The 14231-nt window shown below is 40.7% G+C and overlaps 1 protein-coding gene and 1 pseudogene across 9 annotated transcripts in view; one reads left to right on the top strand and one right to left on the bottom strand.

Moving 5' to 3' along the window:
- The window catches only part of SRPK2 (SRSF protein kinase 2), a 229370-nt gene that overhangs the window by 79661 nt on the left and 135478 nt on the right, over positions 1 to 14231 (bottom strand). The gene's annotated exons all lie outside the window — the stretch shown is intronic.
- LOC103674655 lies at positions 6610 to 6931 on the top strand (annotated as a pseudogene).

The raw sequence follows: 14231 nt of genomic DNA on the forward strand, positions 1-14231 counted from the left end.
TGAGCTAACAACTCTTGGTTTAGGCTCAGGTCATGACCTCAGGGTTGTAGCATCGAGCCCTGTATTGAGCTCCACACTCCGTGCAGTCAGCTTGAGACTCTCTCTCCTTCTGACCCTCCTCTTGTGCTCGTGTGTGTGTGTGTGTGCGCGCGCGCGCACGCGCTCTCTCTCAATAAATCTTAAAAAAAATTTTTTAAATAAAAAAATTAAAAGAACTCTTACAACTTGACAATAAAAAGACAAACCAACTTAAAAATAGGAAAAAGATTAGAACAGACATTTCACCAAAGATGACCTGAAAACACCAAATAAGCACATGAAAAAATGTTCAACCATCACTGTTGTTTGGGAAATGAAAATCAAAACCACAACAAGATAACCACTTCACACCCAATAGGACGGGTATAATTTAAAAATAAACAAACAAAGCAAAACAGACAATAACAAGTACTGTGGAGCCTAAAGAAATTAGAACCCTGAATTTATAGCACAAGTGTTACATGGCCCAGCTGCTTTGAAGTCTGGCAGTTACTAAAAAGGTTGAATTTAAAGTTATCATAAAACCCAACAATTCCACTTCCAGGTATATACCCAAAAGAAATGAAAACATATGTCCCCACAAAGTCTTGTGTAAAAATATTCATAGCAGCATTATTTAAAATAGACAAAAAATGTCCATGGAATGATAAATGAATAAATAAAATGTGGTAATATTATTAAGCAATAAAAAGGAATGAAGTACTGACATATGCTACCACATGGGTGACCCTTGAAAACATTATGCTCAATGAAAAATGCCAAGGACCAAAGATCATGGTATAGGATTCCATTTGACATAAACATGTCCAGACCAGGCAAATGTATAGAGAACAGAGTAAATTAGTGGTTGCTGAAGGCTGGCAGTAGGGGAAAGAGAAAAGGAGGGGAGTGGGGATTAACTGTTAACAGGTGCGGAGCAACTTCAAAAGCTGTTTTTTTAAGAAGCAAAAGTGTGCGTGCGTGGTGAGCGCACGCACACACACACACCCCTACATCTTTTAATGTCCACTTTAGAAAGTACATGCCTCCAAGAAAAATTAGAGATACCTACATTTAGATTTAGAAAATCTGTACACATGGTCTCCTTCACAACTGCGCCAGCCACATTTACAGTGAAAACTAGTATGCAGTTCTGTAAACGAATTTAAAGAACATGTTCTCATATAAATAAAGAAGGCTCCACCCTCAGTGACTAGAATACAAAATTTAGAAACAAAATTCCAACTAGTCATTTATATTTTCACAAAGAATTATATTTATTTTGCCCTACAAAGGACACAACTAAATATTCTCATTACTCCAAATAGGATGATCAAAAAATGCAGTTTAAAAAACAAAATATTTTCGGGGGCGCCTGGGTGGCTCAGTCCGTTGAGCGACTGCCTTTGGCTCAGGTCATGATCCCAGCATCCTGGGATCAAGCCCCGCATCAGCTCCCCTGCTCAGTGGGGAATCTGCTTCTCCCTCTCCCTCTGCCTGCCACTCCCCCTGCTTGTGCTCTCTGTGTCAAATAAATAAAATCTTTAAAAAATATTTTTCTTTAAATATTATAATACTAAGATGATTTTACCATGCTTATCTACTGCAAATTGTATTTTTCTTGTGCATTTGCTCTACCGCACAAGGGAGGAAAAGCGAACGCTAGCAAAATGCGCGCATCATTGTCTCCACACTGTCATGGCAACCGGATGGGAGTCCCGACTTCCTTCCAGCTGCTATTTCTTTTGAGCAGAGAAAAGGACAAGTAAACTTCACATTTGGCAGAAAAAAGAAGTCCTTTCCTTTATTATCAACCTAAATGGCAACTGACACTAATTTAAGAAATTAATTTATTCATCTTTAACCAAAATACAAAAAAAAAAGTTTCAAATGAACTTCTCCTAGAACATTCACATAAAGTCAAATTTTGTTTTCTTTGCCCCTTATAAGTCTACCTCCTGATCCAAAACTCCCTCCCTCCCTCTAACTCTCCCATTCTTGATGGTAAATTGTTAGCCAGAGAAACATGCAATCTGCCATTTCTGCTTAAGGACAGAACTAATCAATACATACTTTCTCTCAAAATTGCTTATCCAAAAAGCCTTGCTTTGACACTGGGTAAAGCCGCACAGCTAAAGAGAAAAAACCCCATGACGATTTCATGTGTTCTTCCCTAATGAAAAAACTTCCCAACTTCGTGTAAATCAAACCTGAATATTAAGTGTCTGCTGTGGTAGGCCAGCTTCTAAAACCGAACGCCAGTGATCTTCACCCTTGCAGAATTCCCTATTCCTCTGAACGTGGTGGGTAGATCCCGTGAATAAGACGCCACTCTTACTACGATATTATGCTACACGGCAGCTGGGCAGCTATGCTGGGTGGGCTTGACCTAACTATATAAGCCTTTCAAAAGGAGAGGGTTTTCTCTGGCTGGTGACAGAAGTCAAAGAGTCGTGCTCCAGCTGGCCGAGAAGAAAGCAAACATCCATGCTGTGAACTGCCCATCAGGGCCACAGGCGAGGAATTTCGAGCAACCTCTGGGAGGGAGCACAGTGCCCAGCCAACAGCTAGAAGGACTAATAAGGACTTCAGTGCAAGGAAATGAGTTCTGCCAATGACCAACGATCTTGGAAGAGTGCTCTGAGCCCCAACAGAGAACCGCAGTCTTGGCCAACAGTTGATTTCAGTCTAGTGAGAATCCAGCCATGCTGTGCAGCCCTCATTTCTGACCTACAGAACTATGAGCTAATAAATGGGTATTGTTTTAGGCTGCTAAGTGTGTGATAATTTGTTACACAGCAATAGAAAATGAATACAACTGCCAAGTAAGTTCTCAGTAAGTAATAGAGCACTTCATGTTAATTTATCAGATTTGGGCCTCAACAATGAGGTCCGGGTTTTTTAAATAATTAAAATGGCCAGAGGAATTAAGAAGCTACGTATTCTAAAATGAAAGCCAATTCTTTTTGGGGCACAGGCAGGTTAAAACAACAATGACGACGACAAAAAACAAAAACATATGCCCCAAATTCTAAAAGAAACAATCATAATTCCAAGCCAGAACCTTTGAACCTTATTTTCTAAGACTACATTGCTTTGTAGAATATGGAACATAGCCAACTAAAAGTTGGTGAAGAAGTAAATAGACCTGCCTCCCAACTTATTAACATTTTAGACAAGAAAGGCGTTAACTGTTTGATCACCTAACAACATATAAATGACAGGGCAAATACATCTTAAGCCACTGATACTGTGACTATTTTATAAAACATTAGTGGGACCTGGAAGAAATATTACTACTGAAGTGGAAAAAGACTGACAGAAAAGTTTAAGCCAGAGCTCAGAGCCATGTAAAAAGACATCCACCAATCCCACAAATAGTCAAGAGTGTCTACCATATCCCAGCAAAAGCTTCCCAGGAGCCCAACGCTGAGGGATGCAGTCCAGCAAGGAGGGGAGAAATGCATGAACACAAACCATGCTCTCCAGGTCCTGTCATGGAAGGGGAGATGGCAGAAACATCTACATGCTGGGAGTGATCTCAGGAGACTGACCAGAACACGGCATGGAGAGTGGGGGCAGCAGACAGGTGGAGGCCCAAGGCCCAGGACACAAGGTGACCAGAAGCACAAAGGCCTAAAAGAGCCTTTGGAGTACCGTGGCTGGAGACAGTTAAGAGGTTCTGCCGTAATCAGCTCACAGAGAATGACCCACAGCACCGTTCTAAAGAGTCTGGGCTCTATCCTTACACCAAGTAGGAGCCATGAAATGTGAGAAATTTGCTTTCTGCCAAGAACATATGGAACTGGTATGTGGAATGGGTAGAAGGGATAAAAGCCAGAAGCAAGGAAACTAGTGAGGAGCCCAGAGAAGACAGGATAAAAACATGAACTCAGAACTTGGTAATTCAATTGTTGGAGGTAGGTCTTTGCCTCCTAGATTTCTGGTAGTAAGATAGCATTACCATTGGTTTGGATAGAGAACAGAGCCAGGAGGAGGAGGAAAGGCTTCCAGAGAAAACATCCTTCTCTTTTAGTTCATCTCAGTTTGAGAGGCATATGGATGCCCAGCAGTGTAGGAACTGCTTGGTACATAGCATCTATAGCTAAAACAACAAAGGTTTGGGCTATAAGTAGAAGCAGAGGTCATAAGCAAGCAGCTGATAGCTACAGCCTTTTCCAGAGCACGTGAGAATGCCAAGGAAAAATGATGAATGAAAGGGCCCAGGGCAGAGCCTAGTTCGGAGACAGAGTACAAGGTTATGAAGGCACCAGCTTATAATCCACAGCAATGGATTTTTTTTATATAGCCCACTACTAGAAGTTTGAAAAATAAGCTGTAAAATTATAAACAGGGAGTGTATATTCATTTTAAATTTGACAGATGATTCCAATATCTGAACACTCTTAGGCTCAGCACACCTCCTTACTGGAATTCATCTTACTGATACACTTACCGTGACAATGTCTGCAAACAGCCATATATTAGAACCCAAATGTGCATCGAGAGAGGACTTATTAAAACACCTGATGGGTTATGGCACACATATACAACACAACTCTGCCAGAAAGAATGAGACAATGAGATTAAGAAAAATCCATCCACAATAGCATCTAACAGAATAAAGTACTTAGGAATAAATTTAACAAAATAATGTCAAAACTTATACATTAAAAACTAAAACACATTATTGAAAGAATTCTAAAAAGACCTAAATAAACAGAAAGACATCCCATATTCATGGACTGGAGATTTAATACTGTTAAGATGACAATATGCCCCAAAATGATCTACACATTCAACACAATCCCTAGCAAAATAACAGCTGCCTTATTTGCAGAAATTGACAACCCATTCCTAAAATTCATATGGAAATACAAGGGCCCAGAATAGCCAAAACAATCTTGAAAAAGAACAAAAATTGGAAGACTCACACTTCTTGATTTCTAAACTCACTACAAAGGTACAGTAATCAAGACAGGTGGTTCGGACATAAGGATGGACATACAGATCAATGGGAATTGAGGGTCCAGAAATAAACCCTCATACTACAATCAACGGATCTTTCAACAAGGGTAGTCCCAACAATGTGATGGGACAACTGAATATATGCATGGAAGATAAAGGCAGACTCTTAAACTCATATCATACACACAAAAATAACTCATAACAGGTCAAAGACCTAGATGTTAAGATCTAAAACTATAAAAATCTCCTAGAAAACATGTTCATCAACCACCATCAGAAAAAATGAAAATTAAAACCACAATGAGCTACCACTTCACAACTACTAGGATAATAATCACAAGTCAATAATAATCAACAGGGCAGATAACAGCATGTGATGGCAAGGATGTGCGGACATCAGAACCCTCGTACACTGCTTAGGAGAAAGGAAAATGGTGCAGACATTTTGCAAACATGTGAAAAACTGCAGGCAACTTCTCAAAACGTTGAAGAGAATTACTCTATGACTCAGCACCTCCACTACTAGGTATATAACAACAAAGAGAAACCGAAACATACATCAAAACAATAACCTGTATATAAATGCTCAGTGCATCATCATTCGTAACAGCCAAAAGGAACGACAACCCCAATGTCTGTTAACAGCAATAAAACAATTAAAAGGAATGAAGTACTTATAAAGGCTACAACGTGGATGATCTTTAAAAACATTATGGTGAATCAGAGAAGCCAGTCACTAGAGATCATAGTGAATGATTCCATTTCCATGTAATTCCCAGAACAGGCAGATCAACAGCTGCTTATGGGGATGGAAGGAAATGGGGATGACTACTGAAGTGTAAGAGTTTCTTTTGAGGGTGACGAAAATGTTCTAAAATTAAGTGGTTGGTGATGCTTTCAAAACTCTATACTGAAAAACCTTTGAATTGTACATCTTAAATGGGTCAATTTTACAGCAGGTGAATTCTCTCTCAATAAAGGCATTACACAAAAATAATGAGGCAGTTCTCTGTATACTAATAGGGAGGACATGCCACTGATAAACACAGAGGTGCAGAGCATTTGGATATGGCATGTACCATCTGTTTTACAGAGACAGGAAGCATGTGCCTCGTGTTACTATGTCTGGATGGAGCAACAAGAAACTGACAGTGACGGCTCCCTGCAGGGAAAGGAACTCAATGACTGGTGATCAGGGAAAGGAATTCACTTTTCCAAAATTCCCTATACTCCTTTCATACTTTTTCAAGTGGTACCATGTGCACACCTATTGAAATAAAGTATTAACTTATAAAGACAGGAAAGGAAAATAAGGAAAGAGAAACTTTCATGCCATCATCACATGCTGGGAAAGTAGTTCAGACCTATGACACCCCATTCCCTCCAGTTCAGCTAGGGAGAATTTACTAAAGCACTGACTTAGAACCAGAGTTAGGACAAAGGTCAAAGTCCAAATGCCGTGCAGCTTTCTGATAGGCTGGGGTCAGGTTTGAATACTAGTTACATCACTTGAAAATCCACGAGAACTGGGGGTCTCCTGCAGTCCCTGCAGGTCTTCACTCTCAAGAAGACGCCAAAGCCGTGGCGCGCAGCAAACAGGGCAACGGCCTCATCAAGGTGAACGGGCGGCCCCCGGAGATGATCGAGCCGCACATGCTCCAACACAAGCTCCTGAAACCTCTTCGCTTCTGGGCGAGGAGCCATTTGCGGCGGTGGACACGTGCCCCAGATGTACGTAATCCACCAGTCCATCTCCAAAGCCCTGGTGGCCTATTACCAGAAACACGTGGATGAGGCTTCCAAGAAGGAGATCAAAGACATCCTCATCCAGTACGACCGGACCCTGCTGGTAGCTGATCCCCAGCGCTGCGAATCCAGAAAGTTTGGCGGTCCTAGTGCCCGTGCTCGCTGCCAGAAATCCGAGCGATAAGCCTATGGTGAGGATGAGGGTTCATCTTTATAATAAACAATTGTCACGGGATTTAAGATTTAAAAGAAAAAAACAAAAAACTATGAGAACTCAGGCCAGTGACAAGTTCTCTGGGCCTGGAAGGAAAGTCGGAGTGTGGTGATTATTCAGAGATGATACATCTATCAGCTGGTACGTGAGTGTGCATGTGGTGGGAGGCAGTCTGTAAGAGTGAGTCCTCCCCTCCCTACCCACCAACCGGGTGGTGCCAGGGAACCTGCCTCTTCAGGGCTCCCGCTGTGACCAGCAGGTATACCCTGACCATTGCCCCTAACACTGCCAGCAGACCCGGGCCCTCTCTGTTCACCTGGGACTGTCCCAATGCAGAGGCCAGCATGAGTCCTACCTCTCAACCCCTCTGCTTCTACACCCATGTATTTCATAGTCAAGATTAGCTATGAGATTTAGCAAAGTCTCACCAGGATCTCTGTTGTTAGTGATCACATATTTCTACAAGACAATAAGACAAAGGGACTATAGCGCTTTTATGACTGTCTTTGAAGAGAATGATGTCTAACATGAATTTTTAAAATTTAGAGAGTAAGCAAATTGCTTAATAAATCTTCTCCATTAACTCATGACTTGTTCTAACTAGGTCTTTTTTGACAAGTATAAAGGTAAGCCCAGTCCTCGAAGACCTTGTGAGCTAGGGTTCCACACAATGGGCTTTACATATCAAAACTGTTCCCATATTAAAAATGATATTCCCCAGAGGGGAAAAAATTCACAATTACTGGCACAGAATTTCGATCACCTGAAGATATACTGGTCCTCTCCAATACATTCTCTCTGAAACTTTATAGTTTCACTCATCCATATTCTTAAATTTTAAATATACAGCTTTATTTCTGAAGGCAGTCATTTCAATTAGCTGTAATACAAACCTTACTGTAGGAATTGTGTATACAGTTCTTCAAAGATGTTAAAGCACATAAATATTATTCTTGTAGGAGTGGCCACTCTCAGACACTGGTGGACACCTGAAGAAGCCATCAGAAAAAACATCTTCCAAGGAAACAAGAGATTCTGCAAGCACCAAAGCCAATCTCAGTGGGAGAGGCTCCAGAATGAAGTGAGAGTACGTTAGGATTCCAACTAAGTGAACTGATATCCAACAACAGGCTCTTGGACGAGGTAAGACCAGAAGAAGTGGAATCGAGCACCTAGGATCAGCCAGTGAGAGGGACTCAGGATACCGTATCTCCTAATTCTTCAGATTAGTGTGGAAGGGGAAGTCCTCCCTAAGAATTCATGATCTCATGCTTCCCTGCATGCAGAGTTAGCATTTGAATTTATCATCATACCTACCCCGTCCTGGAAATCGCCCATGCCAAGAAATTTAGAGTGCTTCTGGGTCATTGCCATCCCAGGCATCCTAGAAGAAGTAAAAAACAAATCCTCTTGGGAGAAATGTACCCTCAATCAGGGCTCCTTGGTATTCGTAGTGATTGAGACTGTGGAAATGTAATTTAACAATTTTTTTTTTCAAATCATCACCTAAACAAGGAAACAACACCCTATGAGCAAGCCAAAAGAAATAATCAACAAAAAGAAATTTCAGATACTATTGTGGAATACAGAATATAAAATAAGTATGTCCATAATGTTAATAGAAATAAAGGAAATGAAGTATGAGCAGAAAAAAAAAAGAAGATGACTTAAAATTCGTTGAATTGATTAGACCACAAATAGACTGGAAGATGGATCTGAAGAAATCACCTAGAATATTCTGATCACAGGAAAGATAAAGAGACTGGTTAAGACCTGGAGTATCTGAGAGTGAGAGGGTCTAACCAATCTAATATTTGGGTTCCCAAAAAAGGGAGAAAATGGAGGAGAGGCACTATTAGAAGAAATAATAGTTGAGAATTCTCCAGAATTGATAAAAAACATAACTTCACAGATTCAGAAAGCACAAAGTGTGCCAGATAAAAAGAAACCACAATAGAGTAAAACTGAAGAACACCAAAGCACAGAGAAAAAAGTAGAGAGAAAAACAGCCAGATTTCCTACAAAGAATGACAATCACACTGTCACCAGAGCTCTCAAAAGAAAGAATGCAATTTGTCAAACAACAGTAGTGTGAGATCACTGAAGTATCAGGAGCCAGTTAACTGTATTCTCAGTTGTATAACTGGCTAAAGACAAACTATAACTAAGTACACCCACTGGTTTGAGTCCTCTCTGGTACTGATACCCACTTACCGCATTCAGACTCCTCCAATCAGAGTGTGTGGGTCACTAAGACGGAGATGAGGCCCAGGAATGTGCATGTTTGGTAAGAACCGCACCCCCTAACCCCTGCCCCAGACTCTGATGCACATGGTTCAAGGGCTGCACTTTAAGAAACACCACTGCATGCACATGTCACCACCATAAACATTATATACAAGTCTTTTGTTCTAATGTTCCATATTACTTTAATGACCCTTTAAATAATAAAAATCATGTTCATGTGCACTTTGGATATAAGTGTTGTCAAGTAAATCTTTACACAAATAATGTGCCAGTTTCATGCTCTCCAAAAGATGATTGCAGAAAAGATAAACTGTGGCTAAACAATGGAATAACTACTCAGCAATAAGACAATCAACAATAAGTACAAAAACATGAACCCAAAAGCATGTGTTAAGCAAAAAAAGTGCCAAGTGAGAAAGTCAAACACCAATGACCACCTAGCACATGACCCCGTTTTAAAAAGGCAAAATGACGGTGATGGAAGGCAGATCAATTGCCAGGGGCTGGGGGTGGTGCTGGCTGCAAAGGGGAGCAAGGAAACTGATGAGTGGCCGTGAGTATCACCTCACGGTTGTGATTCTCAAGACACCATGTATGTGCACATCGGTCACAACTCACTGAATTGTACATCTCAAACTGGGAAATTTTTACTTTATGTAAATTATACATTAATAAAGCTAGCTGAAAAAAAAAGACCATCATTGCTGCCATTGAGTTCTCACCTGTGAAATGCCCTCAACACAAGCTCCCATCAAACTCCAGCTGGTTACGGTCCAGTGCTCTTCACTACCAAGTATAAAATAGTGCAAACCCTTTAGTCACTGACATTAACACACATGGCACTCAGTCCGGACCTTCGGCGCCTAGTGTGAGACGACCCGCTACCTTGCAAGGGCGGTACTTGACAGGGGAGAAAACCAAAGCCTCAGAGTTAAACACTGAGAGTCTTACCTAAGGTGGAACAGAAATTCGAAACAGAGTGGTGCTAAGACTAGCACCCATGAGAGCAAATATTACAAATGACTCTCTCTCGCATTCACAGACAACACAGTCCCATTTCAGTGCGAGCATATCTAATAACTGAAGACTGTCCCGAAAAGCATCAAACTCACAGCTCTGACAGGGCAGGGACTAAAGTGCTCTACCAGACTGAGCATCTCACCGACTCAGATCAAACAGGACGCAGAGCCTGGGATAGTCTCTCCCCTTCCTTCCCTGTGTCATAAATTTTGTGATTCTACCCTGCAGTTCCAAGTTCTGCTGGATTTCCCAAGTACTGAGAAGGTACACCTCATTTACGTATTCAAGAAATATTTACTGAACTCTATTTTTATTGCTAAAATGAGTAAAATATGTACCTTCATTCATGGAACTAGAAGTCTAACAGATTATATCAGACAGGTATAAAATAACATAAAACAAGGCAGACACTGGTTTGAAGAGATTATTTCCTTAATTAACTCACAACATATTCAAGTCAGACAGTTTCCAACACTGTTGTAAGGTCCAGGGGATACAATGACAGAAAGGCTACAATGTTCTCTCTGGCCACGTGAGTCCCAAGGAATGCTTACAGAAAGGAGTGACAATTGAGGCTCCCCTATGAGGAAGAACAAGTGGTAGCGAGGGAAAGGACTTTCAGGGCAGGGAACTGCGTGCATGAGCGCATAGGTATGGCAGCAGGAAAGGGCTTGTTCAGGTTTGCTGATACATAAGGGACCCATAGGTGAATATTGGCAGAAATTCTATAAAGAACGGTTAGGACCAGATTTTGACACCCTTGAATGAAGAATGTGGAATTTATTTCTGGTAAGCTATAAGTGTCATGCAATATTTAATCTATTTTTATTTTAGAAGCTCTAACACAATAGTTCATGAAGAGGACTATACACCAAAACCACCGGAAAGCTTTTCCAAAAAACAAAAGCCTAGAACCAGGAGAATGTGACTCAGTAGGTCTGGAATGTGTCCTGGACACGAGTCACTAGGAGACTAGTACACACCCACGATTAGGAAGGAGTCACTGCCGCCTCTAACAGATGTCTACCAGTAATGCACTCAAGTGTGCTTATGATTCAAACATAGTTGACCCCTGAACAACGTGGGTGATACGGGCACCACCAACCTCCATACAGTCAAAAATCTGCATGTAATTTCTGACTCCCCAAACACTTAACTACTGCTGACCAGATGCCTTCCTTGTATCAGTCGATTAACATATATTTTGTATGTTATATATATTATATATTGTATTCTTACAATAAAGAAAGCTGGGACAAAAATATTAATAAAACCATAAGGAAAACACATTTACAGTACTGTGCTGTACTTATAAAAAAAAAAAAAAATCTGTCCAAGTGGACTGTTGCCGTTCAAGCCCGTGTCGTTCAAGGGTCAACCGCACAGGCAAACAGATATGAACAGACATAAGCAAAGAAAGGCTGATACAAATAAAAACTTCTAATCCTCCAAAAGACTTCAGGAAATGGACCTCCCCTTTAATGAATGCATATTTCTTAAAATTTACTACCCTAATCACCCACTTCAAGTAAGAGCAACTTTTAGTTAATCCCATTAAAATATAATTATATACTTATGTTTAAGTTCCACCTCAGAAAACCATAGCGAAAGAATGTCTAATTTAAACATGACTAACAGCATAGCATACATTTTTCTTCTGTCTTTTCAATAATAAAAAACCAAGAAAACCTGCAAGAACAATCGAAAGGTAAAAACTTGAGGAACAAGAAATTCAACAACGTTTTTGAAAACAGTGAATGGAGGAGATAGCCAGCAGAACACAAGCAGCTACAACTGAAAGGCACCGCAGAAACACACCGACCAGAAACCGGTCCACCCCAGAACCACGAGCGCCTCAGCATCGCCACCAGGGGCTGGCAAGGGGGGGGCGGGGAAGTCTGCAGAACACACGCAGGGCAGCTGGAGGAGGCCCTGGCTCCGTCTCCACACACTCTCTCACCCTCAGAGCAGCCAGATGACAACTGTTCCTGAGGCGAAGACTAGACCTTTTGGAGCCTCAAAGCACAGAGGACACAGGAAGGTACTGGGATAAGAAACGGTTTTGAAGATGAACAGTGAGAATCTCAGACTCCTTACTCCACCCTGCTCCCAAAACACAAGCCCAGCTCCACCAATTCTTTATTGGAGAAACTGAATAGCCCCACCCAGCCCAGAGCCATATACGATTACAACAGAATTTTTTTTCATCTTTCTCTTAATGCTTTTTCTGTGCTATGTAAAAGCATTTACTCATCACCCACCAGATTCTCCCTTGAAGAAGCTCAATTAGCTCCTCTACCCAGGTTCCCTTCAGGCTTTCCAGTGCTGGGTGGTCGATCACTCTTTACCAGGTATGATGTCATCGTAGATGACCAAGGACAAGAGCTACGCCTTACTGCCTACGTACCTTTACAGGGACCTACTAAGATAGACATTCAATAATATATGCTGAATGAAATGTCAAAATTGAAAAGGTGTATACCTGCTACTTTCTAAGTCATTATGCCTATAATACTCTCATTTCCTTACCTTACACTGATTCTGAATTCCAATGCAATCACAGAAATTTTCTGAATTAAAGAATATATTTCCTGGGGCGCCTGGGTGGCACAGCGGTTAAGCATCTGCCTTCGGCTCAGGGCGTGATCCCGGCGTTATGGGATCGAGTCCCACATCAGGCTCCTCCACTGTGAGCCTGCTTCTTCCTCTCCCACTCCCCCTGCTTGTGTTCCCTCTCTCGCTGGCTGTCTCTATCTCTGCCGAATAAATAAATAAAATCTTTAAAAAAATATATATATATATATATATTTCCTTCAAAGAAGTAAATAAGTGGAGGGGCGCCTGGGTGGCACAGCGGTTAAGCATCTGCCTTCGGCTCAGGGCGTGATCCCGGCGTTATGGGATCGAGCCCCACATCAGGCTCTTCCGCTATGAGCCTGCTTCTTCCTCTCCCACTCCCCCTGCTTGTGTTCCCTCTCTCGCTGGCTGTCTCTATCTCTGCCGAATAAATAAATAAAATCTTAAAAAAAAATATATATATATATATATATATATATTTCCTAGTTCTTCCCCCCCAAATATACAGTAAATAATGAGGTTCCATTTGAAAATATCAGAAATTCTGTGGAAAAGATACTATTTCTATACATTAGGAATTCATGAGTAAAGAATCTTAGTAATGAGTCAGTCACAAACTGGTAGCAAGAACAGGCAAAAATTTCCAACAGTGTACATTGACCTAGGGGCATACAAACTAGTCTATTCATTACTACTTATTAGGGAGAATTTTAGGAACTCAAAGAATATGTGACTTAAATCCTGAAAAATGAAGTAAGATTTCATTTAAATGACTTATGTTTTCAAATCAGCAGACAAAAACGAAATACAGCCACCCCTCAAAAGACAGAGTTTAATAAAATTCATGTTTTATATACTGAATGCTTTAATAATCTTGTGTCCCCTAACTCTCCGGTCCATTTATAATTTGGATAGTCTGACTTGTGATTCCTAGCTAAAATAGTAAGTCTTTCAACAGTTTGTCAGTATATGAAACACATCACTAGAAGAATCCAAAACTAGCATACCACTCTAGTAGAATTTTAATACCTTGTTTTCACTACAATTCACCTTAACCACTTGTATCTATCAAGACACCCAGATTCCCAGCATTACTTCTGTCATCCCAGACTGTGGCTAATTTGTTTCAACTGGTATCTTGAAATGTTTAAAAAGAGCACTGGAGGAGAAACAACAGCCGCAAGTGCCGAAATAATAATCTTTTGATAATGGGGAGAAATAAAGAGTAGAAACTGATAAAATTATAAATCATTAATTTAAAACAGTTGCAGCATTTAGTTGGTAGAGTCAGAAAATGAATTTCATGTGAGTGAATCAGTCCAAGAGGTTTATTAATCCCACTCACGATTTTTTTGACCAAGAAAATCTCTAAACCATATTATACTGTTGCCTTTATATATTTGCCTTTACAAACTAAGTCATATTTTACTCCTTTCAATAA

Source organism: Ursus maritimus, unplaced genomic scaffold, assembly GCF_017311325.1.
Source record: "Ursus maritimus isolate PB19 unplaced genomic scaffold, ASM1731132v1 scaffold_3, whole genome shotgun sequence".
Taxonomy (NCBI): Eukaryota; Metazoa; Chordata; class Mammalia; order Carnivora; family Ursidae; genus Ursus; species Ursus maritimus.